The sequence below is a fragment of the Giraffa tippelskirchi genome, chromosome 12, assembly GCF_054371585.1.
Source record: "Giraffa tippelskirchi isolate mGirTip1 chromosome 12, T2T-mGirTip1v1.2.pri, whole genome shotgun sequence".
Taxonomy (NCBI): Eukaryota; Metazoa; Chordata; class Mammalia; order Artiodactyla; family Giraffidae; genus Giraffa; species Giraffa tippelskirchi.
The window spans coordinates 38,196,409-38,219,662 of record NC_137286.1 but is presented as its reverse complement, the minus strand read 5'-3'; the positions used below and the strand labels follow the sequence as shown (position 1 = coordinate 38,219,662).

At 49.7% G+C, this 23,254-nt stretch overlaps 1 protein-coding gene across 14 annotated transcripts in view; it reads left to right on the top strand.

Annotated features, from left to right (window-relative positions):
- Positions 1-23,254, top strand: part of PCSK6 (proprotein convertase subtilisin/kexin type 6) — a 208,113-nt gene that overhangs the window by 67,287 nt on the left and 117,572 nt on the right. For 3 of the 14 annotated variants that reach the window (XR_014070290.1, XM_081546618.1, XM_081546619.1), the window contains exon 1: positions 16,854-17,046. The exons of 10 other annotated variants lie outside the window; for them this stretch is intronic. The gene's annotated coding sequence lies outside the window, so the exon portion shown is untranslated. Of the gene's footprint in view, positions 1-2,011; positions 2,154-16,853; positions 17,047-23,254 lie in introns of those variants that run through there. One more of the 14 variants, XM_081546620.1, reaches the window with a different exon arrangement.

Below are 23,254 nucleotides of genomic sequence, written 5' to 3'. Positions count from 1 at the left end.
CCAGGAGGTCCCTCGGGGGCACTGGACACACTTTCAGGTGGACCCAGTCCTTGGACAGAATATAACAGAACACATGGAAGGTTATGTCAGTTCAAGGCAGATCCTGTGGGCCAGGGTGGTATTTCCAGAATGTGAGACCAGTGCGGATACAGAGCTTGAGTCTGATGTCCACCGGGAGGTCTGGGTGTCCCCAGTGTACCCCAACCTGAGAGGGGGTCTGAGGGTGTGGGAGAAGGCCCTCACTCATGCCAGCTGCTTTTGTCCAGTCCTCCCCTGAAGGCAGCTCGTGTTCCTGTGTCACCAAGTGGCTCTGGGTCTGGGCACTGAGATCCTGGGGACTCTACTGCATGGTGCACAGTGGCTCAGTGGGCTTCAGCTTCCACATGTCAAGGGGCTGCCCCTCTTTTCCTGAGTTCACGCCACCTCTGTCTTCACCTCACCCCCTCCTGGCCTCTGTCAGCTGTGCCTGCCACCGGCCTTGACTTCAGAATCCTTGGTTCCCACTGAGAGGTGGTGAGGTGGAGCAGCCCTGTCACCTGCCAGACAGAGAGGACAGCTACCTGGAGCCTGTAACGGACACTGCCCGGCCCCCAAGCATGCTTTTACCCCTTGGTGAGCAGTTTCCAGGAGACTGATCCCTTCACTTTTACCCACTGACACCAACAGCAGCAGGGACGACCCTTTTGGAGATGGAGATGAAAACCTCTGAGGCGGGCCTGGCTGTTGGATATGTGAGCCCCTCCCCCACTCCCTGGGGACCCAGAGTCCGTGAGTCTGGAGAGCCACTGCCCCGTGGGAGTCCTTAGTTCCAGCTCCCTGACCTCCCTAGCCATCAGCTTTGGTTCTCTCTTGATGCTGATTGGCCAGTCTTGGCGACTGTAAACACGCCCCGCATGTCTGAGTTACATGTTACAGGTCCCCGTGTGGGGAAAGCACTGTGTCAGTTCGGCCCTGTCTGGGCAGTTTACATCCCCTCGGCGTGCTCTCTATGCGCAGCTCCATGACCTCTGGGGCCCATCTCATTGATGGGTGTGGGGGCAGGGGTGTGGGCTGGGTCCAGAGGAGGAAAGGCCCCACTGTGAGGCTTTCTGCACAGGGACACACCTTTTGCTCACATTGGTGGGAGAGCTGCTTCATTAGATGAGTGAAGTCAGGTCTAGTTGCGACCACTGTGTCTGATGGGCCCACTTCTTCCCACCATCTTTCCCAGTCGTTATTTCAGAGTATTGTGCATTGTGATTTTTTTTTATTTTCATTTTGACTCTAGAACCTTAAAGTTGCACTCTGGGGTGCCACAGTTGCCTGCTGGTTCCCCACGTGTGTTCTTAGTTACTGATTTATAGCTTTTAATTCCCCTCCTCCCTCCCTCCCCCGCCGTGTGCTCTCTGAGGCCATAAGCAGAGTCCACCTGACTTTACAGGCTTTGCAGTCACAGTTGTCAGGTTGCCAGGCACCTGTTCTCCCCAGGCCCCGTGCACCTCCTGCACTTCATCCCATGTGTCAGTATGTGTAATCACAGATGCTCTGGATTTGTGTGTAACCCAGTGCCATGGATTACCCGTAGTCCTACATGTGCATACACCCAGTCCCAGCAAGGTGGTTGTCTCAGTACTCCAGGAATGTATACATAGCCCAATCCCAGGACCCCCTTTTGAGGGACTATTTTAGGATCACTTGCAGTAAGGATTGCTTTATGAGTCAGGATCTCAGCAGGAGAAATTAGGGTACTGGGAGGAGGGTAAATTGATAGACTCACCTTTCCCTAGATGTGGGCGGAGTTCAAAGAAACCACCAGGGACTGTTAACAACAGAGTTGCTTTTATCCCACAGCCCCAAAGGGATAGAGTGGGAAGTGATGGAGCCCAGGAGGAGAGATGGCCTTGATCAGGTGCCTTGAGAAGAGCCACAACTTCCAGAGAGAAACAGCAAGCTTAGGAGACCCTACAGGGAGAGCCAGGGGAGTAGCTCAGTCATGTTTACTCTCCTTCACCCACCTCTGCTCCCTTCCCAGGGTTTTCCAGGACCAAACCACACCCTCAGCCAGAGGGCACAGAGGTCACTGACACAGTCCTTGTTCCTGGAGCAGAGAGCCAGGTGGAGGAGATTGGAAAGGAGATGTAGGGAGCTAAACAGAAGATATCTGGCCCATTCCTGTAAGTCCTAAAAGCTTTGGTTTGATGTCTCACACTTAAATACTTACTCTGGCTTGAACTTGTTTTTGATGTGAAGAAGGGATTTAACTCCCTCCACCCAGTCCTGTATAAATTTCCAAGCACCATCAGTTTCTAAGTCCCTCATTTTAATTGATGTTTCTGATAAATCAAGTTCAGTATTTGCATGGGTTTATCTCTTTTCTGTTCCCTGGGTTAATTTGTCTGTCCCTGACCCAGTGCCTCATCACCTTTCTTGGTGAAGCCTTATAATAGAGCTTGATGTCTTGTCCTTTTCCATGAATATCTAGGCTATTCTTGGGCTGTTGGTCTAACATGTTGACCTTGAATCAATTTGACAAGTTCCACAAAACAAATAAATCCTGTTTGAAATTTGCCAGAACTTTTATATAATATATAAATCAGTTGAATGTGGTTGTTATGTCTTTCTGATATGGGGTCTTGCTGTCTGTGAACATGGTATGTCTGTTTATTTAAGTCTCCTTTAATTTCTATTAGCAAAGTTTTGTAACTTTCTATTTATAGGACTTACATTCTTTTGTTCAGTGTATTGTTCAGTTCCTCAATTGTGTCCGACTCTTTGCAACCCCATGGACTGCAGTACACCAGGCTTTCTTGTCCTTTACCATCTCCTGGAGCTTGTTCAAACTCATGTCCATTGAGTCAGTGATGCCATCCAACCATCTCATCCTCTGTCATCCCCTTCTCCTCTTGTCTTCAGTCTTTCCCAGCATCAGGGTCTTTTCTAATGAGTTGACTCTTCACATCAGGTGGCCAAAGTACTGGAGCTTCAGCTTCAGCACCAGTCCTTCCAATGAATATTTAGGGTTGATTTCCTTTTGGATTGACTGGTTGGATCTCCTTGCAGTCCAAGGGACTCTCAAGCATCTTCTCCAACACCACAGTTCAAAAGCATCAATTCTTCGGCGCTCAGCCTTCTTTATGGTCCAACTCTCACATCCACATATGACTACTGGAAAAAACCATAGCTTTAACTATATGGACTTTTGTTGGCAAAGTAATGTCTCTGCTTTTTAATACGCTGTCTAGGTTTGTCATTGCTTTTCTTCCAAGGAGCAAGTGTCTTTTTAATTTCCTGGCTGCAGTCACCGTCCACAATGATTTTGGAGCCCAAGAAAATAAAGTCTGTTACTGTTTCCATTGTTTCTCATATATTTGCCATGAAGTGACGGGACTGGATGCCATGATCTTAGTTTTGTGAATGCTGAGTTTTAAGCCAGCTTTTTCACTCTCTTTCATCCTCATTAAGAGGCTCTTTGTTTCTCTTCACTTTCTGCCATAAGGGTGGTATCATCTGCATATCTTGAGTTTATTGGTATTTCTCCTGGCAATCTTGATTCCAGCTTGTGCTTCCTCCAGCCCAGCATTTTGCATCATGTACTCTGAATATACGTTAAATAAGCAGAGCAACAATATACAGCCTTGACTTACTCCTTTCCAATTTGGAACCAGTCCGTTGCTCCACGTCCGGTTCTAACTGTTGCTTCTTGACCTGCATACAGTTTTCTCAGGAGGCAGGTGAGGTGGTCTGGTATTCCCATCTCTTGAAGAATTTTCCACAGTTTGTTGTGATCCACAGAGTCAAAAGCTTTAGCATACTCAGTGAAGCAGAAGTAGATATTTTTTCTGGAATTCTCTTGCTTTTTCTATGATCCAACCAATGTTGGCAATTTGATCTCTGCTTCCTCTGCCTTTTCTAAATCCAGCTTAAACATCTGAAAGTTCTTGGTTCACGTACTGTTGAAGCCTGGCTTGGAGAATTTTGAGCATTACTTTGCTAGCATGTGAGGTGAGTGCAGTTATGCGATAGTTTGAACATTCTTTGGCATTGCCCTTCTTTGGGATTGGAATGAAAACTGAGTTTTTCCAGTCCTGTAGTCACTGCTGAGTTTTCTAAATTTGCTGGCATATTGAGAACAGCAGTTTAACAGCATCATCTTTTAGGATTTGAAATAGCTCAGCTGGAATTCCATCACCTCTAATTGCTTTGTTTTTAAGGCCTACTTGACTTTGTACTCCAAGATGTCTGGCTCTAGGTAAGTGATCACACCATTGTTCAGTGTATGGATACCTTAAATTTTCTATATATAGGAATTGCACATTTTTTGTTAAATGTATGGTACCTTAAGTTTTCTAGCAGTTATTGCTAAAAAAAAATCACCTAGTTGACTTTTTAAAAATACTGTTCTTATATCTAACCATCTTGCTGTAAACTCCCTTATTCTTTCTAGTAATTGGGAATGCTTTCAGTATTTTCCTGTTAAGATGGATATTTGCTGTTTGTTTTTATAGATAGCTTTTTACCAGGTTAAGGAATTTTCTTTCTCTTTCTAACTTGCTAAGAGCTTCTTATCATATGGGTGTTGAATTTTAGCAAAAGTTCTCCTGCATCTCCTTTAATCTTGTTCATGTAATGATTACATTTATTGATTTTCTAATGTTAAAATACCCTTGCATTTCTCAGATAATCTAAACATGGTCACATGGATTTTCTTGTTTATGCTTTGCTCAATTTGGCTTTCTAATATTCTAGTTAAAAGTTTGCTTCTGTATTCATAAAAAAATGAACCCATGATATATTCCTTTCTTGTACTGTCCTTGTTTTGTTTTAATATTAAAGATTTTCTGGCCTTACAAAATTTTACTCTTTTTCTATTCTCTGGAAAAGTTCATGGTAGGCTGAGATGATTCACATCTTGATTTTGGTAGAACTTACCCATAAAACTGTGTAAGCCTGTTTGTGTAATAGAAAACATTTTTTTAACTACTGCTTCTGTTTCTTTAATGGAAAGTCTGACATCCACGGACTTGCTTATATTATTTACATTTTCAAATTTGTTAGCTTAACATCATTCATAGTGCTTCTTTGTTATTTTTAAATTCTCTGCTTTATTTGTAGCTATATGTCTCCTTTCATTTATAACATCACTTCTTTGTGTCTTCTCTCAGTTTTTCTTTGTTGATATTGCTGTGAGTTTGCCCTTCTTCCTAGATTTTGGCCTTGTTTATTCTCTTTATTATAAATTTATTTTCTCTTTTTGAAGAATTCTGCTCCTAACTTTATTATTTTCTCCCATGGTTTATTTAGTTAAACAATGGTTTTAGTTAGACTCTTAATCTCATAAATTTTCAGTGTATCTACTTCTAATATGAGCACCTAAGGTAATACATTTCCCTTCCACTGCCTTATTCACTGATGCTTATAAAGTTGTTGTATGTAGTATTTTCATTTATCCCGTTCTATGCATTTTTAAATTCCCATTATGATGTTTTCTTTGACCCATGAGTCATATGAACATGTTTATTAATTTCTGAGTGTGTGGATTTTTTGACTCCCTCTTCACTTTACTGATGTTGCTCTTAATTCCACTGCCATCAGACACTGTGTTGTCTTGGAAATCAGTTTTTTGATGCTGTGGGGGACCTGCTTCTAGCTTTGGTCCTAGATCAGGTTTTGATAAGGTCCTGTGTGTCTGGAAAGAGTGCTGTCCTCTGTTGTTGGGGTGGAGTTCTGGGTCCTCTAGACCCTCTATGTCTCCGTTGCCTTTTTGTCCTGTTCTCTGGGAATTTTGCTGTGCCTCACGGCCTCTGCAGTCTGGGGCATGTCCAGGAGGAATAGGTTTGGGCTGGCCCCAGAGGATGAGGAGGATCTTATCCTGTGGAGGAGGAGGGCCTGGAGAGGGAGCAGCATGGATAGCAGTGGGACAAGGCCACCGAGTGGTGTAGCCTCTGAGGGAGGGCAGAGAGGAGGGGCCAGCACCAGAGGGTTTGGGCAAGGACCTTCACAGAAGAGAGACAGGGGAGAGTTGTCTGAGGGGTCAGAGGGGCCCACAGAAGGGAGGCAGCCGAGGGCTGAGCTGGGGGAGTCTGGCTCTGGGGTGTGTGCTCTGGTTACTGGGACACCTGCTAGTGCTCAGAGTCTCCTGAGATGATAGCCTGACCAGGTGGTCAGGGGGCTGGAAAGGCAGGAGTAGCCAGAGGTAGGATTCTGAGGGCAGCGATTGAAACAGCAGCCCCAGAGGACCAGGTGGGGCAAGTGGACCAGTGACCAGGAGCATCCAGGTTGTGGTGGACGGGTGGGGAGAGCTGTGTGTGAAGGAGGGATTTGGGTGTGGGGGCTTGGCAGGAGCATGCCCACTGTGGCTGGAATTGCGGGGTGTCTGGGAGAGAGGAGGGGAGTTCTGAGGCCAAGATGTCAGGAGGGTTGTTTATCAGGTCATCAAAGTCCTTTGTCAGTGGCACAGTGGTAAGGAAAGAGGAGGGGGAACCCCTTGACGGTGGTCACCCTGGGAGCGCAGGGGTGGCAGGTGGGTGGACTGGGTTGGGGGAAAGCTCCCAGGAGCATCCTGTCCTGAGAGGCTGCTCATAATCACACTGCTGACTGTCCAACCCCGATGTTTCTGAGGCCAGAAGGAGAGCCGTGAACACTTAGGCTGGACACCAGGACTGAGAAACCAGGACACACTGCTGACTAGGGGCTCCCAGGCAAGTGGGAGCTTTCAGCTAAGATGAGACTAAGACATGGTATACAGATACACCACATGGATGGTGAAGTGTTTTGTTTGTTTGTTTGAGGCTTTTTAAAAAAGTGATCACTTATGGTAAAATACATGCAACATAAAATGCACCATTTTCACCATTTTTCAGTGGACATTTCAGTGGCATTGGGTACACTGACAGAGCTCCTCCTGTTGCAAAACTGAAAATCCGTGTCTGTTAAATGCTAGCTCCCCTCCCCCTCCCCTCGCCCAAGCAGCCACCATTGTACTTTCTGTCTCCGTGAATTTGATGACTCCAGGTGCTTCATTGGAGTGGAATTTTACAGTATTTACCTTTTTGTGACTGGCTTATTTCACATAGCGTCATGTCCCCAAGGTCTCAGGGTTTCCTTCCTTTTCATAATGTCCCACTGCGTGGGTACGGTGCATCTGGGTTATCCATTCGTCTGTGGTTGAGCACCTTCGGTGACTGTGAACGCTGGCTACAAAGATCTCTAGGGGAACCTGTTTCTCATTCTCTGGGATGCCTACTCAGAAGTGGAGGTGCTGGATTGTATGGTGCTGGATTGTATGCCGTTGAGGGGAACCCCAATGCTGCATCATTTTACATCCCCACCACTAGTGTACAAGAGTTCCAGTTCCTCCACATCCTTAACAGCACTTGTTACTTTCTGGGTTTTTTGTTTTGTTTTAAATAGTAGCCATCCTAATTGCTGTGACATAGTACCCCATTGTGCTTTTCGTTTGCATTTCTCTCATGATTAGTGATGTGGAGCATCTTTTTATGTGCTTACTGGCCATTTGTATATTTTCTTTGGAGAAATGTCTGTTCAAGTTCTTTGCTCATTTTAAATCTGGGTTTTGTTGTTGAGTTGTAGGAGTTCCTTATATATTCTGGATATTAGCCCCCTTTCAGATATAAGACTTACAAATTTTTTTCCTATTCTGTTTTTAATATTTTTATTTTTGAATTAAAAAAAAAAAATTTTTTTGGCTCACACCAGGTGGCTTGTGGGATCTTAGTTCCCCAACCAGGGATGGAACCTAGGTCCTCGGCAGTGAGGGTGCTGAGTTCTAACCATTGGTGATTGTTGTTGTTTAGTCTCTGAAGTCATGTCCAACTGTTTGTGACCCCATGGACTATAGCCTGCCAGGCTCCTCTGTCCATGAGATTCTCCAGGCAAGATTATTGGAGTGGGTTGCCATTTCCTTCTCCAGGGGATCTTCCTGAACCAGAGATCAAACCCGTGTCTCCTGCATTAGCAGGCAAATTCTTTACTGCTGGCCACTAGGGAAGTCCCCTAACTACTGGACCACCAGGAAACTCCCTCATTTAGAAACAATAATAGGGATTCCCAAGGGTTCAGTGAGAGGACTTCGTAGGGGCTGCATGAAACTCTGTCCTTGTCACTGGCGACAAACACAGTAGAGCCTACGGGGGCTCACTGTAGGCTGCTGGGCCTGTGGCTCATGGGGAGATGCCCTGAGAGGAGTAGCACTCTGAGAACAGAGCAGGGCAGGCCCTGGAGGTGGGGAGTGGTCTCTGGAGGGGCCCAGGGGTGCATGCAGCCCCCCAGCTGTATTTTATTTTAGCTAGAATGGTTTCAGAAAATTGGAATAATTACTAACTAGTTACTAACATTTAAACATTGAGAGGAACTCTGCTCAATATTTTGTAGTAACGTAAATGGGAAAAGAATTTGAAAAAGAATAGATACGTGTGTGTGTCGTATGTATGGTTATATCTGAATTGCTTTGCAGTACACCTCAAACTAATTAATACAGCATGTAAATCAATTATACACCAATATAAAATAAAATGTAAAAAAATTAAAATTTGGGATATTTCAGATAGAAATTTGTTTCCAGCATCTCTTTTTTAATGAGTTTTATTATTACAAAGTTTATTATAAAATTAAAAAATTATTAAATAATTTTAAAAATTAAGTTATTATAAAGTATTATAAGAGTTGCATTTTAAAGTTGAACATTATACTTCAGCTTATTGACAGGAACAAGAAATTCAGTGCTGCCTACTTTTTTATAATTTTTATTTTTTTAATTGAAGTATACGAGGTACAGTCCATGGGATTGCAATGAGTCAGACATGACTGAATGACTAAAAGACAACAACAATAGTTAATTTACAATATTAATTTCAGCTACACAGCAAGGTGATTCACTTTTAATGTTTATATTATATATATTACTTATAGCATATATAATATATACATTCAGATTCTTTTCCTTTATAGTTTATTACAAGATATTGACATAGTTCCCTGTGCAATGGTGCAGGTCCTTGTTATTTATCTATTTTATATATAGTAGTGTGTATGTGTTGATCCCAAGGCCCTCCATCAGCTTCTCTTGAAAAATAGGAGAGCTGGCCCCTTCCCCACAGGGAGGCAAAGAGGGAGTGTGACCCCAAAGGGTCATGTTAGGTCCTGTCAGGTCTCAGGACAGATGTACTCTGTGCCTCAACTTTGGCTCTCTCTTCCCCAGCGGGGCTGGGCATCATCCTCCCAGAGAATTTGCCCATCATCCTCTGGGAGGGGCAGGTCCTCGCTGCTGATCTTGCTCCAGAAGAGAAGCTCCTGGGCCTGGGAGCACAAGGGTTCAGTCTCTGGGCACCCTGTTCCCACTCAGGGGATGTGCCATCTGTCTGCCAATGAGAGTGTGGAGGCGCCAGTTCTCAGCTCCGGTGAGGGACCATAAATCAGACAGAACCGCACGGAACTAATGAGCGCACCTCACTCAGACAAAGTTTGTCTTACAGACTTGGTAGCATGAGTGATGACAGAGGCATGAATTCACCTCACAGAGCTGAAAAAAGTGACCCAGCCTAGAATCAATTGTATATTGCAACCTCATTTTCTACACGTGGATAAAAAAGGAACAAGAAGGAAGTCTCTCTCAGGGACCTGAAACACCCTGAGGAGGGCCAGGTGGGGTGGGCAGTGCGGCCCCAGCCCTGCCAGTCCCCACGGCCCAGTGCAGGCCTGGCTGGTGGGCGGGGCACTGCTCACTCTGGCTTTGTCGGCTATGTCGAGGTGGGAGTGTTTTCCCCACGGGGACCACTGATAAAGAAATATGTGTGTGTCTTTAATTGAAATTAAAGACCAAATAGGATTTGTTGTCTGGCTTTGTGACTGACTTTGTTGCAATCCATTTTCCCTCCAAATTGAGATGCATATTACTTCTTACAGAAATAATAGGGAAAAAGCTACCTAAACAACAGCCTGCCCTGGGCAGGCATCTCATGTGTGTCCTGCTTCATTTATCCTCCCAGCAACAGTGGGGTGGGGTGGGGAGTTAGGGAGGGGTGCTGTCATCCCCGCTGCCTAGTAAGGGAAATGATGGCAAAGAGAAATTAAGGAACTTGCCTGGAGTCTCTTCAATGAAATGGAGGAACTGGCACTTAGATCCAGGCAGCCTGGCAACCCACTCCAGTACTCTTGCCTGGAAAATCCCATGGATGGAGGAGCCTGGTAGGCTGCAGTCCATGGGGTCACTAAGAGTCGGAGACGACTGAGCAACTTCACTTTCACTTTTCACTTTCATGCATTGGAGAAGGAAATGGCAACCCACTCCAGTGTTCTTGCCTGGAGAATCCCAGGGACGAGGGAGCCCGGTGGGCTGCCGTCTATGGGGTCGCACAGAGTCCGACACGACTGAAGCGACAGCAGCAGCAGCAGCAGCCTGGCTCCAAGGCTGCAGTCACTGCGTGGAGTCTCCCCTGCCCTGAGTTCCATGCTAGGCAGTGACCGGAGTCCCTTTGCCGTCACCTCCCTGCCCTGGCCCAATCTTGCCCCGTCTTTCCTTGGAATCCTGGTGGAGAAGTTCTCCCCACTAGCAGGATGCCAGCCTCTCAAAGCATGGGCCCCCTTTCTCTGTAGGAGCATCAGGCTGCCTGTTGCTCAAGAGTCTGTGATCTGAGTGCCGACCTTGCAGAAGGGCCTCCATTGGGCATCCATCGCCTGTCCTGAGCTGCTCACTTCTGTGGATCTCCTCCCAGAGGCAGGTCCCGGGCATCGTGACCCAGCTTGAGACCTGCCTGGAGCCTTGTGGAGAGAGTAGAGGCATGAGCAGACAGGTGCCTGGCAGCCGCGTGGGTGTCCTGGGCACAGTGAACACGGGGTGCCGTGGTGGGAGGGTGTCCTCGTCCCTGCTCACGAGTCGCCGGCAGATGGTCGTGTGTGTTGACTTTGTGAATCGTGGGTGGAGGTGAGAGGGCAGACAGAACAAGATGATCTGTTTCCTCTCACTTTCCTTTTACACACTGACTTCTTGCTTGTAAATGAGTGCTTTTGAAGTTTTACTTTGAATATGAAAGTTCTGTTGGGATTTTTTATGGCCACACACTCCATAAACCATCATGTTAGCATGAAAGGGACCGAGAGACTCTGGTCCGGCACCTCCTCAGAGAGTGGAGTCTGACCAGGGCGGAGACGGGTGGCCCCTGTGGCCTCCGACCCGAGATGCCGCAGCTGCACGGACAGTCACAGCACCACAGCAAAAGGCCTGATGGGGAGAGCCGCACGAGGCCCTGCTTTAGTTTATAAACCAGGATGTGCTGTGTGGCTGGGAAAGGGCCCTCCAGGTGGGTGTTGGTGGAGCTGGGGCAGCTGCCCCTCCCAGGGGACTCTTCACTGTGAGTCACAGGTGTGTGGCTGAGTCCCGAAGCCAAATGACAGTGCATGGCTCTCTTCCTGTGTGCTTGTGTGCATGCTGTCAAAGTTTGGGCACTCATGTGCTTTTGTTGAAGGCTTCCCCAGTGATTCAGAGGTAAAGAACCCACCTGCAGTGCAAGAGACATAGGTTTGATCCCTGGGTTGGGAAGATCCCCTGGAGGAAGGCATGTCAACCTCCTCCAGTATTCTTTCCTGGAGAATCCCATGGACGGAGGAGCCTGGCGGGCTACAGTACATGAGGCCGCAGAGTCAGACACGACTGAATTGACTGAGCACGCACTCATGTGCTTGTACTGAAGGTTTCTTAACTCTGTGAAATACAAGCCTCATGTCTGAGCGGGGTCAGCCCCCATACCCCCACCGCCCACCGGCCAAGAGGCCAGCTTCCAGGATGGGCCTGGGCTGCCTGGTCAGCAGACCCCCAAGGACGGGCATCAGGAGTTAAGGGATGCTGGATCAGGTGAACGTGGGCTGTCTCCATGGGCACGGCTGCCCCCTCCCTCGTGTCTGTTTCCCCTTTAGGGGAAACCACGTAGTAGAGAGGGATGCAGGACTGGGATGAGCAGCCTGGAGCCCAGAGTAGTTAGTAATCATGGCCGGGCAGTGTTGCTGGGCTCTGTTCTGTCCTTCGCTGGCTGCACCCCCCCTCCTCGGGCCTCCAGTGCTGCTGTCACTGGGGCTAGGGGTGCCCAGCACCCAGAGTGACCCCGGAGAGAAGTCAGTTTTAGGAAAGGTAGGACAAGAATGTAGGGGAGACATTTTTTCTGTAATTGCGGTGAAATACACATAATAAAATTTACCATCTTAACCATTTTTAAGTGAACTGTTCAGTGACAACAAGTACACTCACACTGTGGTGCAACCATCACCCCCATCATTTCCAGAACATTCTCACCTTCCAGAAATGAAACCCTGTCCCTCCCCTGGCCCCTGGCTCCCGCTGTCGCTGTCTCTGTGATTGTGACTCGTCTGCTGCCTCCGTGTGGTCACACAGGATTGTCCTTCTGTGTGCGTCTTGTCTCACTGAGCATCAAGTCCTCAAGGTTCACCCATGCTGTCGCAGATGCCAGAGCTGCCTTCCTTTTTGAGGCTGAGTGATAGTCCCTGTGGGCCTGGACTACACCTTGTTACCGCTCCATCCATCCACAGGCACTGGAGTTGCCTCCTTCTCTTGGCTACTGTGAACGTTACTGTTCACATGTCTGTTGGAATCCCTGCTTTCTCTTCTTTGGGGTATTAAAGCGATGAATTTTTAAAGGTTAATTTCTTCAAAACACTTTTTAATTTCCCTTAGGATAATTCCTCTCAAGTGAGAGTTTCAGATATTAAAGTTTGAGTCTTAAACATTTCTCTCATAAGGACAGACATCTTCTTTATCAAACCTTGTAGCCTCCTCACCCGCCTCGGTCAGGTAACCCTAGGCTGCAGCTTGGTGCTGGCCCTTCTTTCTGGAGAGCCCGGGAGGGGGGCCAGTAGGACCAGGTGGCCTTCCCCGGTTTCTTTGCTCAGGGCATCCCAGCATTGACCACCCCCCAACCCCACACCACCCCCAGTGCTGTGTGGCCATTATGCCGGAGGTCGCTGGTATCATCTTCTCCACTCACAAACCGAGGTTGCTCTCTGCTGAGAGCAGTCTGGGCATGTCTGTCCCAGCCTCTCTTACCTGGAGATGGGACCCTCTGGGGTGAGGCTGTCCCCATATGTCTTCCATGCTCAGCAAGAAAAAGGCATGTGCTACCATGAGGAGAGCCCGATCCCCTGTCACAAAGACCGTGGAGCTACCTGCAGCGGCAAGAGGTTGCAGGTAGCCCACACAACGGGGCTCACATTCACCAGTAGTTGCCAGTGAGGTGCTGGAAACTTGCAAGAGCTGAGGTAGGATCGGGATGCTGGTTTCCTGTAAGAATTCCAGGTCCCTGATCTTGACCTGCCCACTGCCTCCCCAGTCGGGGATCCCTCTCCCCACTGGAGACCACACACTGCAGAGCAGTTAGCAGGCAGCAGGGACATGGGGTGAACCCAGCCTCACCCTCACCATCAAGTCAGCTTCATGGAAGTTGGAGGGTGGTCGAGCTTAGAAATGGGATAAATGACTAATTCTGAAAGTCATAAAGACACCTTTAGCAGTAAAGGGTTTAAGATGAAAATCTTCAGAAAGGCCGTGCAGTTTTTCAGATATCTCTCCGTGGATGTAAAAGGTATAGCTTGATCTGTACATTAACCATCCTCATCTGAAGCGGGACCATTCAGCTTGGTGACTTCAGGGAAGAGAAAATGAAGTCTGTTAAGTAAAAATTAATGGTTTTTCAGGAATTTGTAGCAAGTTGAGCAGCTTAATGACATGCTTTGGGTGGATGCGTGTTGAAGAAAGCAATTTGAGCAGACTAGGAAATTGTGCAATAACCTTAACTTGGGTCAGAATTGTAATTACTGCAGTAACAGAGTGTCACTATGTGTTTCTGTGACCAAAATAGGAAGCAGGATTTTTTAAAAATGCTTTTAAAAGTAACGACAACTTGTCCATTCTCTCTCTCTGGACTTCCTTCATTATAAATACCAGGTAACCCAGTGCTGGCTAAATATAGGTTGAGTGGCATTGCTGTTTATGACTTTCTTTAGGCGGAAGTCACCAGCACAAGGCCAGATTAATTTGGTGTGTAGGTTTTTATGGGCTCTAATTAGTTATGTTTTTCTTGAGCAGACCAACTGGGATCAGTAACATTATATAACTGAACTCTGACGCCCGAGACTTTCAAACACAGACGCCTCTCTCAGAGCTGGGGCCCCTGGGAGATGCGGACCCGGCGGCCCGGCAGCCAGCCCACTGCAGCTGTGAGCAGCTGGGCTCAGAACATCTGTTTCCAGCCAGGGGCAGCTCTGGGAGTGATAAACTGAATACTTTCTTGCAAAGTCAGAACCTCATCTGCAGCCCATTGGTTTCTGCATCCTTGAGGTTTGACATGGCATGACCACTTATCAGCTGTTCCCTGAGGCAGATTCCACTGTGCTGGCCCAGGAGGAGGTGGGGCGGCCAGGGACAGAGCGGAGCATGTGCTTGACCAGCCTCCCTGCCTCGTGGCCTGACAGCCCTGCACCTGCGTCTGAGCGTCTGAGGTCATGGCCATTGGAGGCCTGAGTGGGTGGTGGACCTTTGAAGCCATGGTATGTTACCTGGGGTGGACCCAGCACGCTCATCAATGACTTTGCTGCACAGCAGACTTGATGAATGACTCGGGGCCCACCTCTTCTGTTCTCAAAACTCTGCAGAAACCGCCAAGTCATCTCCTTTTCCTCCGGGATGGCAGGGTGCGTCCCACTGGCTGCACCCCGGATCCCGCCCACCTCACACCTGCCCTGCATAAACAGGGAGGTGACATGAAGCTAGCCATGCTCACACTGATGGGAAAAGCAGGACCGGAGGGGCTCTTCCTATAAACACCCCGGCCCAGGCCTCTCTCCCCATCACACTTGGCCCCTGCCCCTTCTTCACGGGGCTTCGCAAGCTGTTGCCGCCCCCCACCCCACCCAAACCTGTGGTTCCCTGGATGCCTCCTCTCCATAGAGTACCGCCACCTGCCTCCCAGCCCTGCGACCCTTGGAATGGACATTAGAGGAGCCAGCCTGGGCCTCACCGAGCCACTCAGCTGGTGGGTGGTCTGCCTGCATCCATAGCCTCAGGACTGTCCTGGGAAGGGGGCTAGAGAGCCTAAAGGCCAGATGGCTGGGAGGCCCCAGGTCTTAGGCCTCGCTGCACTGGACAGCTCTGTGTGTGTGGACAGGAAGATGTGTGTCCTTCCAGTGTGACTCAAGCTCTGTTCATTTCACCAAACATTTCTTGCCCTCCTGCTGTGTACCAGATGCTGCCAGTGCCTGTGGGTTATACAGATGACAGTTCCTGCCTTTGAGGAGCTTATCTTGGAGAGAGGGACTGAAAATGGGCTATAATGGGCACATGTAGGCACACTCGGCCCTGGGAGGTCCAGGAGGGCTTCCTGGAGGCCATGACAGCTGAGGTGATGGTTAAAATCAGAGCAGGAGGTAGACTTGGTGTGAGATGGCTGGCATGAGCAGGCTTGGGGGTGTGAAAGCAAGCAAGGGTCCCTCACACACGGCAGTATCGCTAGAGAACAGGGGTGATACTGGCGAGGCCAGGCCTGTGCCAGAGGGAGAGCTGACCTGGCCTGGTCGTGAAGACGTGCGTGTGCCCTGTGAGGGGCCCACAGGCTTCTGCTCCTCCGGGAGGCGGGGCTGGCGGTGTGGTGGAGACTGTAATGTAGGCTAGGAGGCAGTAGGGCCCTGCCCCATGGTGAGGGCGACAGGGAGCCGCCAGACTTGAGATCCCTTCAGGCTGTCACTCTTGGAGGATGCCCGGGAGGACGGTGGTAATTTCACCCAGAGGAGGGACTCCTCAGGAGGAGGGGTTCTGGTGAGGGTGAGGACAGCAAGATGGTGCTGAGCTCAGGGTGATGCTCTGATTGCGGGGGTCGGCGCAGCCTTCCCAGCTCAGCACGCTGGGTGGGGACAGGGGGTCCAGTGGGTTCAGTGGGGAAGGGCCAGGCAAGAAGTGGAGGGGCCTTTTCCTAGGAAGAGCTGTCCTCGGGGTGGGACACGACCCTTGGCTGTAGCTTGATGTCTCCTGGGGGTGGTCCAGACCTCAACGACCTCCATGTGGGGCAGGCCCAGCCCCAGTGAGTTTGCTGCTGTTTGTATCCAGGCTTCCCTGTCATTCACCATCTCCCAGAGTTTGCTGAAATTCATGTTCATTGAGTTGGTGATGCTATCTAACCATCTCATCCTCTGTCATCCCCTTTTGCCTTCAATCTTTCACAACATCAGGGTCTTTTCCATTGAGTTGGCCCTTGCATCGGGTGGCCAGAGTATTGGAGCTTCAGCATCAGTCCTTCCAGTGAGTACTGAAGGTTGATTTCCTATAGGATTGACTGGTTTGCTCTCCCTGAAGTCCAAGGGACACTCAGGACTCTTCTCTAGCACCACGGTTGGAAAGCATCAAGTTTTTGGCGCTCAGCCTTCTTTATGGTCCAGCTCTCACATCCATACATGACTACTGGAAAAAGCATAGCTTTGACTATACGGACCTTTGTTAGCAAAGTGATGTGATGTCTTTGCTTTTTAGTATGCTGTCCAGGTTTGTCATAGCTTTCCTTGCAAGGAACAAGCATCTTCTGATTTCATGCCTGCAGTCACCAAATGTAAGTACACACAAATCTGAATGTACAACATGTGTGTATATATACACATTCTCACATCTGTGCACACATGCAGTCATACATCTACATATGTACGTACATAAATACACAGGCACCCATTTCCATGCCTGCCCATCCACAGACACACCCATCAGAGGTGTGCATGGGCCACGATGGTCTCTCTCCAGGTTCCAGCACTGGTAGGAAGGAGAGTGAGCCCCACGAGGCCCTGGGCTGCTATGAACAATGTGTTGCCAGGGACCAGGTGGGGTGAGTGGGGTCACCATGGCAACAGCGCTGCAGATATGTCCAGAGGCAGAAGGGTGATGGTTAGGGACGTGAACTCGTATTCACCTCCAGACTGTGCTGTGTGCAGTGGTGGGGGCGGGGTCTGAACCACTCAGGACCTCCGTCTCCCCATCTACACCATGAAAGCGAAGATGGCACCTGCCTTGTAAGGCTGCTGTGAGGCTCAGGTTGTGTTGTCTCAGCTGGAGGCCTGGGACAGGGGGCTGCCCTGTTCTGAACCTGGAGCCCCAACAAAGATCAGGGGCCTCGGGAGCTGCATGGAGAGGGAGAGGACAGGGCTGGCTGTTCCTGCTCTCTTTGTGCCTGTTTATAGTCCGTAATTTGCTCCAAGTGCACGTGGAACTAGGTTTCTAAAGTGCCTCCTGGAGGGTCCCAGTTGGAAACCACATCCACCCCTTCACTGTGGGTTCTTTGATCCCATTTCTTCCAGTGTTCTGGCTTAGAATACTTAGCCAGGGTTTTAATGATGTTACCAGTTTTATCAGCTAATGTGTATAATTACATATCAGTGTTGAGTGAAGAGATGTGGGCCTCACACACTCAGCGGATTGTTCATTTTCTGGGGGGTGTGGTAAGAGAGCAGCTCTGATGAACCTATCGTGGAAATAATATACATGAGAAAGAGAAAAGCATTTACGAAAATTTTATGTTGTGACCAACACCCACCCACCCCTGCCGAAAGAAAAAATACTTAACAAGAAACACCTCACAGACTGGAGATTGGATTCGCTGAGGCAGAGTGGATTGAAGTTCTGGGGGATCAGTGCCGGCAAGGGCTGGTCAGCAGCCGGAGAGAATGGGAAGAGAGGAAGAAGAGAAGACTGCCTGGGCACTTGGGCAGCAGGGTTCTGCAGCAGCCACCGCCCCCGTATCATTCGAGCAGGTGGCTCAGCCACTGGCCAAGGAGGTGGTGTGCAGAGCACGGGCAGATGTGGCGGGTGGGCACAGTGTCCAGGACGGCGGGGCTGTGGAGCTGGGACAAGTGCCCCCATTAATGTCAGTGCAGAAGTCAAGTGAAAATAAGGGCCTCTTCTTACCCATGGGGTTGCCCTGCGTTTAACGTGTCTTTGTGCCCCCTGCCCCCGCCACTTCTCTGTCTGCTCTTCTGACTCCAGCTCTCGTCGGTCTGACCCTGAGGCTGTACCAGTAGTGCTGCAGTGATCCTGAGCCCTAACCCGTGTGCCTGTGTGTCATTCGGGCTGAGGTTGTCACCTGTTTGTCTGGGCATAGTGAGGATCAAAGAAATGGGATCAAAGAACCCACAGTGAAGGGGTGGATGTGGTTTCCAACCGGGAGCCTCCAGGAGGCACTTTAGAAACCTAGTTCCACGTGCACTTGGAGCACCTGTATGGGCATAGCACCTGTAGTGCTGGGCTTAGCCTCCTTGGCTTCAGTTTTTCCATCTGTGAAGTGGGGCCATCTCTGTGGCTCCTCCCTGACCCCTACCTGTGAGGCCAGGGGCAGTCAACTGCCCATGTGTTTAGCCCAGCCAGTGGCCACATCACCAGTGTCTTGCCCTCCCGTCCTCCTATTTCATGAAGGCCCTGGCGAGCTTGAGGGACAGTGCCCTGAGGGGGAGGGCATAATCCGGGGTGGGGAAGGTCACTGAGTGTGTGTGGGGGGGGCGGGGTGCAAGTCAAGGAGCAGGAAACAGCCACGTGGTAAATGCCGCATCATCCACGCTGGGCCGTGTCCCACTTCAGGCAGCGTCATGAAGGGAAGCAGAGCTTCCCGCTCTGCTAGCTCTTGATCCTTTCTGACCTTCTTCCCGTCTTGGAAACCTCATACTCCTAACCAGTCCTGATGCTGGGGAGCATGAGTCAGATGGGAGTGACCGGGTCACTGGACAAGGATGGTGCCTGGAGAGGAGGCAGCTCTGAGACTAGATAAGATGCTGAAGGCGCTGACCTCCTAAGAAGAACCCCTCGGTGTGGGGACTGGTGGTCTGGCCTCAGACTGGTAGACCCCCACCCCAGACACACCCTGCAGCAAATGCTAGAGTTGCAGGTTGGCAGGCCTTCTCTGTAAGGTCCGCACACAGCCTGTTCTAGGCAAGGGGGCAAAGGGTCCCTGTGGCAGCCACTGGGCTCAGCATCATGGTTGGAGGGAAGCTGTGGGCAGGGTCCCCAGGGAAGCTTTACTTACAGAAACAGGAGCTGTGTGTACGTCCTAGGATGGAAAGCAGGGTCACCAACAGACACCTCACACTGCACTCAGAGCAGCACCGCTCACAGCAGTCAGGAGGTGGAAGCAGCCCAAGTGCCCATCAGTGGACTAACAGACAAGCGATGATGGCATATGCATACCATAGAGTGTGGGTCAGTGTGAAAGACGGAGGAAGTGCTGACACCTGCGGCAACAGGGGTGAACCTGGACATTAGACCCGTCACTGAAGGGCCAGTGGTTCCCCTGAGACATCCAGAGTTGTCAGGTTGACAGAGACAGAGCAGATGTCCCATGCCCTTTCTGCCCTCTGTTTGCCTGTTTGCAAATCTTTCATCTCGAGGAAGGACGGTTTCTGCTCCCCATGCCCGCACACTGCTCCAGAAGGACCCAGAGGGTGGGAGTTCACATGTAATGGGGGCAGGGTTTTAGTTTGGGAAAATGAGAAGGTTCCCAAGATGATGATGGTGATGATTGCATGACAGTGTGAATGTGCCTGGTGTCCTGAACTATAGATACTTAAACACTATGACAATGGTAAACATTATGTCTGTTCTGTGTGCTAAGTCACTTCAGTCGTGTCCGACTCTTTGCAACCCCATGAACTGTAGCCCGCCAGGCTCCTCTGTCCTTGGGATTCTCCAGGCAAGAATACTGGAGTGGGTTACCATTTCCTCCTCCAGGGGATCTTCCTGACCCAGGGATTGAACCTGTGTTTCTTAAGTCTCCTGCATTGGCTGGTGGGTTCTTTACCAGTAGCGCCACCTGGAAAGCCTTCTGTCTGTTTTACCACAATTTAAAAAGCTAACACAATAAGAAGGAGATAGATCATTTGCCTGTGGTCTGTCCTCTGCCCACTGCCACTCTTGAGTGGGTCAAGATGTGGCTGACCACACAGCGTGTCCTCAGGCTTCAGGATGTCATGTCTATCCAGGCGAGGGTGGTGCCAGGGCCTCTCCCAGTGTCAGGACTCCCTCCTCAGCATCTGGCCCTGCCTCCTCCCTCCTCCCTCTTTCTGCCCTCACAGTCTCTCCAGGGTCAGGCAGCCCTCTGTCCCATGCCCTGTCTTCCCTCTGTTTGTTCACAAATCTTTCATCTCAAGGAAGGACGAGTTCTGCTCTGTTCACAAATCTTTCATCTCAAGGAAGGACGGGTTCTGCTCCCCATGCCTGCACCCTGCTCCAGGCGGGCCCAGAGTTTGTACAGATGCACACAGAACCCTGGGAGGACCTGGGTGGCACTGTCAGAGTTCCCAATAGCCAGTGACCTGACTCGCTCCCCTTTTTCCTGAATCAGATTCCAGCTTCTGCACTTGGTGTTGTCAGGATGAGAGGGTGTCCTTGACTGGTGTCCCGTTCTCCCCTGCACCTTACAGACCTTTATTGTCCATACTGGGCTGCAGATAAGTTCCCAAAACAGATGTGGCATTGCCCGTTGGTGCCCCCGGTGCTGTTTGTCTGGTCAGCACCATGGGAGCCATCTGTTCTTCCCTGGAATTGCTCAACGGGAATGGCTCTCCTCAGTGCAGACCCTCTGAGCCCTGCTAAGGGTGGAGCTGGAGGGGGGCAGCGTCACAGGCCTGCACAACCTGGGGACTGGCCTTTGCAGAGAGGCTGGGCTGCTCTAGGGCCAGCTGCTGCCCTGAGTGGCATCCAGGGCTACCCTGACACAGGCCTACTTAGGGTCTATGCGTGCATGCTCAGTCGTGTCTGCCTCTTTGTGACCCCGTGAACTTTACGACCCCATGGACTATAGCTCACCAGGCTCCTCTGTCGATGGAATTTTCCAGGCAAGAATACTGGAGTGGGTTGCCATTTCTTCCTCCGAGGGATCTTCCCAAACCAGGGATTGAACCTGCGTCTCTTGTGTGTCCTGCATTGACAGGCAGATTCTTTACCACCTTTCTACCCGAGAAGCCCGGTGCTTAGAGTTGGCAGCTCTGAAATTAATCCCTCCCCTTGCCAGCACATTGGATTCAGCTCTTAGTTTCTCCATGTCCTGAATGGAAGTTGATTTGAACACCTGGAGTTAGAAGACCCAAAGTTGTGATACATCTCCCAGGGATGGTGACCACTTATAAGCAAACATGTGGATTAAACATTGCTGTAAGTTAAAGCTGCATTATTGTTAAATAACAGCTTGGCTTGCTCTAGGAGGAGCCCTTTGACAGACATAACAATTAACTTTGGTGAAAAAGTGAGCAGTTAACTGTAGGAGAAATAAGAGTGCTTCTGTGCAAAACGGCAGAAATAATGAGGTTTATGATGGTTGAAAAATGCTTGAAGTAGAAAATGAACCAAGAGTCATAATTGCAGAAAACCATGTATAGAGCACTTACTGCCTGCTAGGTACTTTGCTGGCTCATTATATATGAAGAGCTGTGCCTGACTCTGTACATGTGTATGTGTGCATTATTGTTGTTGTTTAGTCGCTCAGTGGTTTTCAACTCTTTGTGACCCTACAGACGGTAGCCTGCTGGGCTCCTCTGTCAATGGGATTCTCCAGGCAAGAATACTGGAGTGGGTTGCCATTTCCTTCTCCAGGGGATCTTCCTGACCCAGGGATTGAACCCAGATCTCCTGCATTGGCAGGCAAATGGTTCACCACTGAGCCTCCAGGGAAGTTCATATGTGGTGTGTGTGTGCTGTGTATGTGTGGTGTATGTTTGATGTGTGTGTATGTATGGTGTATGTATGGTATGTGCGTGCAGGTATGTGTAGTATGTGTGTGGTGTACGTAATGTATGTATGTGTCGTGTGTGTGTGTGTGGTGTGTGTGTATAAGTGGTGTGTATATGTATGTATGATGTGTATGTGTGTATGTTTGCATGCATGTATGTGTGTATAGTGAGGGGAGAGGGGAGACGGAATGTCTTGGAACAAACCTTGAAGGTAGTAGTTCTTGTTCTCACAAGGAGACTAAGACTTAGAGAGGGTCTGAAGCCCAGATTCCCCAGCAGGTAAGGCTGAGTCAGGGTGCATCCCAGGTCCAGGGAGGAATTGAAGGAGCCTTGGAGAGGAGCTAGGGTGAGAATTTCAGCTCCTAATACAGCCAGGATTTCCTGAACAGCAACTGTGTTCAAGGCACTAAACTAGGCAGACACCACATAGACTATCACTGGCTAACCCTCACAGCTGTCATGGTGTTCACTGTTCTGTGCTTAAAACCAACTGAAATACCCTGGAGCAAGCTTGAGCAAACAAGGAGGTTCTTTATTTAGGGGACAAGTGGGTGTCTCTGGAAACTAAAAAGCAGGATGCAGCCGGACTGCTGGGTTTTCTGGATATGAGGGTGAGGGGTACAGTCAAGCAAGCTCTCTCTGTAGACACCTGCTCAGTCTTCTTGTGGAAAGACGTGGAAATGGCTGCTCAGCATCTCCATGTCCCTTTAGGTCTCTGCCTGGTCCTGTCCACTGCACTGGACAGATGCAGTGTCTGTGAGCAGGAAGAGGGGCAGCGGAAGGTCATGGTGAATTGGGTGCATGTTAGTCCTGCTTAAACAAGTTCTTGAGGTATGTAGTTTTATCCCCACTATACATGTAAGGAACTGAGATTTGCAGGAGGGGAATCTTGCTCAGGATCACAGGATCGTGGGCGGTGAAGGGAGTAGACAAGGTTTGGATGAGGCCTGTCTGGCTGAAACCAGGCTTGTCACCATGACATCTGACTGCTGCAGAGGACAGTCTGTCTTAAATCCACCCTCTCATCAGGAGCTGGAAGAGAAACTAGGATGGTTCAGCCTGAGGAGCCTGATAGTCTGTGTAGCATTTGCTCCTTCTTCAGTGACAAGGCTCTGCTCAGGGGTCGTGAGCAGCCAGCTGTTTCCAGCAGCCCGTGGAATTTAGGAGGAGAGGCAGGTCTCCGGAGCACAGTGTCCTGATGTCCAGGGTTGTGAGACATGAGGCAGGTTGGGGCTGGGATGGCAGGAGGAGGTGCAGGAGCAGCCTGCCGCGTCCCCCCACAGCCCTTAAGCGGAAATCCACCCTGATAGACCGCCGCTGGCGGAGAGCCCAGACACCCTGGAACTCGGGTGTTCTCAGCTGACCTTTCCACAGTCCCCAAGCAGATGGGGCTGCGTGTTTGCCTTGGCTCCTTGCTGCACTTGGGAGCGGACGTTCATTCTTAGATGTCTCAGTGTACCCGGGGGGCAGAGAGCATGGAGTTTGTTTATAAATGAGTGTTTGGTGTAGA